The sequence below is a fragment of the Eptesicus fuscus genome, chromosome 1, assembly GCF_027574615.1.
Source record: "Eptesicus fuscus isolate TK198812 chromosome 1, DD_ASM_mEF_20220401, whole genome shotgun sequence".
In the NCBI taxonomy this organism is placed as follows: domain Eukaryota; kingdom Metazoa; phylum Chordata; class Mammalia; order Chiroptera; family Vespertilionidae; genus Eptesicus; species Eptesicus fuscus.
In genome coordinates this window covers 56,831,719-56,837,777 of record NC_072473.1, presented here as the reverse complement: position 1 = coordinate 56,837,777, position 6,059 = coordinate 56,831,719, and positions in this window count along the sequence as shown.

Below are 6,059 nucleotides of genomic sequence, written 5' to 3'. Positions count from 1 at the left end.
TAGGGGACGAGGGCGTGTTTCGAGCCCAAAACAGAGCATAAGGCAGGAGCAAGGTCCAATCCTGAACGCCAGTCTCTAAGGTCAATTTAGTTAAGGTCTCCTTAATGGTTCTATTCATTCTCTCTACCTGCCCTGAACTTTGGGGAAGATAGGCACAATGTAATTTCCAATTAATCCCCAACACCCTGGCCACTCCCTGACTTACCTAGGCCACGAAAGCAGGTCCATTGTCTGACCCAATTACCTGGGGCAGTCCAAACCGAGGAAAAAGTTCTTCCATAATCTTCTTTACCACCACTTGGGCTGTTTCCCTCCGGGTGGGGTAGGCCTCTACCCATCCTGAGAAAGTGTCTACAAAAACTAAGAGAAATCTTAACCCATATTTGGCTGGCCTGATTTCAGTAAAGTCTACTTCCCAGAATTGGCCAGGCCTATTCCCCCTTAGCCTCTTTCCCTCCGGGGCTTGGGACGGATGTGCATTTACAACCCGGCAGGCTTGACAATTTTTAGCCACTTGTTCCGTCAGCCTCTTGTTTTCTGTAGCAGTTAAGGAAAAGGGTTGCTCCCTCAGCAGTTCTTGCATTTTCTGGCACCTAGATGAGTGAGCTGATGAACATGCTGTAACAGTTGTGGGTGTCAGATTCTCCTCTTGGGTCTCAGTTATTAGTGCTAGAACTTCTGCCCCTCGAAGGGCTGCTGCCTTTGCTTCCTCATCTGCCCGCCGGTTCCCTGCGGCTATGGGGTCTGATCCTTTCTGATGACCGGGGCAATGGACTATAGCCAATTCGGTGGGCAGCAGAACTGCCGCCAGTAGCCTAAGGATTTCAGCCTTATGCTTAATGTCCTTTCCGGCTGAGGTTAGTAGTCCTCTTTGCTGGTATATGGCCCCATGTACATGAGCAGTAGCAAATGCATAGCGGCTGTCTGTATAGATGGTAGCCTTTTTTCCTTTAGCCAATTCTAAGGCTCTTGTGAGAGCGATTAGCTCCGCTTTCTGGGCTGAGGTCCCTTCTGGCAGCCCTGCTGACCATATGGTCTTAGTTCTGCTGACTACCGCCGCCCCTGCATGTCTCTTACCATCTCGCAGGAAGCTGCTACCGTCCGTGAACCAGGTTACTTCTGAGTTGGGTAATGGAAGGTCCTTCAGGTCGCGGCGAATTCCTGCTTCCTCTGTCAAGATGTCCTGGCAGGAGTGCAAGACCGGATCCGCAGCTTCGTCCGGAGCAGGGTGGCAGGGTTTAAGGTAGACGGGGGCCCAAAGGTTACTCGATCCTTATCCAACAAAATGCTCTGATAATGGGTGATGCGTGCATTTGAGAGCCATCGGTCTGGGGGCTGCCTGATGACGCTTTCCAGAGTATGCGGGGCTATGATGGTCAATTTTTGTCCCAAAGTCAATTTGTTAGCGTCTTTGGCCAACAGAGCGGCGGCAGCTATAGCTTTCAAACAGCGGGGCCATCCTCCTGCTACTGAGTCCAGACATTTGGACAGATAGGCCACTGGCCTCCTCCAGGGTCCCAAGGTCTGAGTTAGGACTTCTCGGCTCAACATCGGGGAGTGCCAGTGCTGGGGCTGACAATAGGGCCCTCTTGATGTCATCAAAGGCCTGCTGCTGTTCTGGCCCCCAGGAAAATTCCGCATCCCCTTTTAGAAGTGGATAAAGTGGGGCGGCTAATGACGCAAACCCCGGGATCCATAGTCTACAGAACCCGGCCGTCCCCAGGAACTCTCGGAGTTGTTTCCTGGAGGCAGGTACGGGAATCTGCACAACAGTCTTTTTCCATGCCTCCGTCAACCACCGCTTTCCTTCCCAGAGAGTATATCCTAGGAAAGTTACTTCCCGCCTACATATCTGGGCCTTCTTAGCTGATGCCCGGTACCCCAGCTGAGCAAGCTCTTGCAATAGGGAACGGGTCCCATACTCACATTCCTCCTGAGATGGTGCAGCCAACAGTAGGTCGTCTACATACTAGAGCAGAGTCACCTCCGGGTGTCGGGTTCTGAAGGGACCCAGGTCCTGGTGGAGGGCCTCATCGAAAATGGTGGGTGAATTCTTAAAGCCCTGGGGTAGCCTTGTCCAGGTCAGTTGTCCCGCTATCCCAGCCTCCGGATCAGTCCACTCAAAGGCAAACAATGGTTGGCTGCTTTCACAGAGCCGCAGACAGAAGAAAGCATCCTTCAAGTCTAATACAGTATACCAGATTCTGTCAGGTTGGAGGGTGCTTAGAAGGTTGTAGGGGTTAGGTACAGTGGGATGTATGTCCTGTACCCTACTGTTAATTTCCCTTAGGTCTTGTACTGGTCGGTAGTCCCCTGTTCCTGGCTTTTTGACAGGGAGAAGCGGCGTATTCCAAGCCGACTGGCAGGGCCTCAAAACCCCCTCCTGGATTAGCTTCTGAATATGTGGTCTGATTCCTTCTCGAGCCTCCCTACTCATGGGGTACTGCCTGACTCGAATTGGGACTGCAGAGGTCTTCAAGGTAACCACCACTGGGGGTTGATTTTCTGCCAGCCCTAGCCCGGCTTTCTCGGCCCAAGCATCTGGGTATTCCTCAAGCCATGCCGTCATGTCCTGGACCTTTTGGGACAGTCTCTTTTCCAATGGCCCTTCTCCTTGCAATATGCGCACTGGTCCGAGTCCAAATTTGACCGCCATCGTGGACCCAGGTCCCCTCCCTTTCTACTTCCTTTCTCTTGTGTTACTAACTACTGTGGCCAGGATTTTAGTCAATGCCTTGTCTCTCCTCTGTCTCCCTTTTGTGAAAAACCTTGTCTGCCTCCTTAACTAGGTCTCTGAGAGTCAAATCCTGGAGCCCATCAAGGCACCGTAGTTTACGCCTTATATCCGCAGCTGATTGGCCAAGAAAGGCCATGGCCACCGAGGCCTTCTGTTCCTCTGATTGCGGATCAAAGGGCGTAAACCTCCGATAGGCCTCCATTAACCTCTCTAAAAAGACTGTGGGCGATTCGGGGGGCCCCTGAACGCCTTCCCTTACCTTAGCCAAATTGGTGGGCTGCCTGGAGGCTGCCCGGAGACCTGCCACAAGAGCCTGGCGGTAGGAGGACAGATGCTCCCTACCTTCCGGGTTGTTAGGGTCCCAGTCTGGGCGGCGCAGGGGAAAGGTGTCATCAATGATGTCCGGCAACTGCGTTGGGCGCCCGTCCCGCCCGGGAACATTTTTCTGCGCCTCTAGGAGCCTAGTTTCTCTCCTCAGTGGTGAAGAGGGTTCCCAGGAGTTGCTGACAGCCAACCAAACATCAAGGGCTCCACGAGACCTGTTAACCTAGGATAGGGCGGAGGAGAGTCTAAAAGGATCAGATCAGGTTGTGAGTCCAGGAGGACGGAGGGGCCGAGGGCGGCGGGGAAGGGGTAGCTGGTTTCACAGGCAACATCACGGTCTGCGACGTCGTCGGCAGGGTCCTGGGGAGAGAACTGAGGAACCAGAAAGGCTTTCTGACCAATGATCCAAGGTCAGGGACAGAGGAGTGGAGGTGGACTGACCCATGACAAGAACCATACAAATGACAGTAAACATTGAACAGAAGACAAGGACTAACACAACACGCTCAGACAAAAATCCAAAAGGTCTCACAGCACCAATTGACCTGGCTGGCAACAGAATTTCAGAGTACTCTAACAGATGGGAGGATTCCAGGCGCCCCTGGGCCTCCCCAGATGGGAGGATTCCAGGCGTCCCTGGGCCTCCCCAGATTCCACCAGGGCGTCCCCCGGGGATGTGGCTTGCGACCCGAGGACACGTCTGTCGTCGCAGTCGGGGGAGACTTACGCCCCGCCCCGACAGCCACCAGACCAAACAGATTTGCCAGCCTTAACCCTCAAACTAAACAGCAAACAGAAGACAAGGACAAGCGATCGCTATCCGAGAGGCGCCGTTACTTACCCCAAGAAGCGTCTGTTGGAGCCTGAAGGCGGCTGCAGCAATCTCGGTGGGACCTCCAAATGTAACGCCCGGAACGCTGGCCGCACTCACAAAGCACCAAGAGAGGCTTCTCATGCAAAAAGCAAAGGGTTTATTGGTACAGGCATGCCCGGTCCCACAACATACTCTGAACACAGAGCAGAGGTTGTGGGCCCCGAAGCAGGGTTTGAGCACAGGTTAAATACACTTTAGGGGGCAGGGTCTTTCCATTTTACAACCCGGTAACTTTCCACTGTGGTTTTCTGCTTCCTGGAATAGTTAAGACAATTAAGTCTGTTGACATATAAACATTTTTCTTTATCTATGCACAAACTCTTGGTATCAGTTCCCCCCAGCCATAGATGGCTATCTGGTTTCTATCTCAAAGTTCTTGGCTGACTTATTCTAATTGTCTTCAACTGACCTTGTCTTCAACTGACCTCAGGCCCTTACTGAAATGCTGGCTTTTATGATTTTACAACTCTTCAACTATAGGTAAAGAATATGGTGGTTGAGGGGCAACTATGGAAAGAATGCTTTGTCCTCAGGCAAGAGGAGGTGGGCCTAGTTTCTGTGAGTTTCTGTTTCAGTAACTTACTGAAGTAAGGTTAGAGTTAATCCTTTGACCAACTCTTGGCTCCTGACATCTCCTCCCTCTCTGTTTAAGAAACGGGAGTGGGCATTAATCGACCGAGGAGACATTGACCTGGTTCCTCCCGTGGGCTTTGCATACCCACCGTGTGTGGCTCTTGACATCTTTTGGGGAGGAGGGGTAGAGCCATTATTTTTATCGATGTCAACCTCTATGCAAACCAGGTATACTCTCAGGGAAATCCAGAGGAGATTGGAAAAATATCCCAACCTTCCCTTGCAATGCTTTGCTCTGCACCCGGTTCGATAACCATACCTCTGGCTCTGGCTAGAGCGTAGGTAAGCATCCCTCTGGTTAAGATGCTGTCCCCGTAGGGAAGGAGCGAGTCTGGGTCCGGAGGTGCTCTCGCTCTTGGTAATCCGAGTCCCACCTATCGGCCATTTCCAGGCGTTGATAATGAATCTGAATGGGTTTTGCTAAAGCTGAATCTATTCGCTGTTTTACAAGGTCGGTTATTTTTCTGAATGCCCAAGGGCCAAATGTAAGAATAAGGAGAAAACCAACAAGGGGACCAAGGATGGGGAGGAGGTAGGGGAGGAGTCCATTAAGTCCACTCCAGTGCGGGTTCTCAAATAGCTCTTTTCGTCTCTTGACGAGATCTTCTTGTAGCTTCTTGATCTTGTCTCGGACAATGCCAGACTTGTTGGCGTAGAAGCAGCATCATTCCTGTAGAGCCAAACATATCCCTCCCTGTTCTGCCGTGAGCAAATCTAACCCTCTTCTATTTTTTAATACGACTTCTGCTAAAGAATCAATTTGGTCCTGAAGATCACTAATGGTCCCTGCAAGAGCTTGGACATCATCAATTAATTGATTAGAGAGTTTTGTGTAGGAGTGTATTGCTACTCCTAGACCTGCTGTGCCAGAAGCTACGGCTCCAGAGATCCCTAGACCAACGAGTAAGGGGATGAATTGGACAGCCCGTTTACTATGCCCAGCAATGTAATCAAGACTGGGTAAGGGAACAGGCTCATCCCCTGGAATAATGGAGATGTCTGGGAGAATGTTAGCTTGCAAGCAAAGTCCAGTCCAATTTGTTGGCAGGGCTGTATAGGCTAGATTATTGCCACAAAGGAAAACTTGCCCAGGGGCAGGACATAGGGGCTCAGAGTAGTTAGTGATTTTGGAGCAGTTAGAAAAGGTTATAAATCCCACATCTAGATCATAACTGTCATTTTGGAATGTTATTTGATAGCAGATAGAAAGGTTGAAACCTACGGGTTGAACCCTGAAGGGGACATTAAGACTACAATTGGTACCTTCAGTGATGGAGGAATTGGATGCCGGAATAGCTGTAGGAATGGGAGTTCCAATAGTCATGCATAGCCAGCAGTCTCCAGCAAGGTGAGGGTTGGAGGCATTTAAAGCTATCAGAGTGGCTTCTAGGATGTTACTTGTCTGGGTGTCAAGATCTACATCCCGAGACTTTGGGAGAGCCAATGGATGGTATTGGAGGGGAGGATACATGAGTTTAATAATTTCTTCGA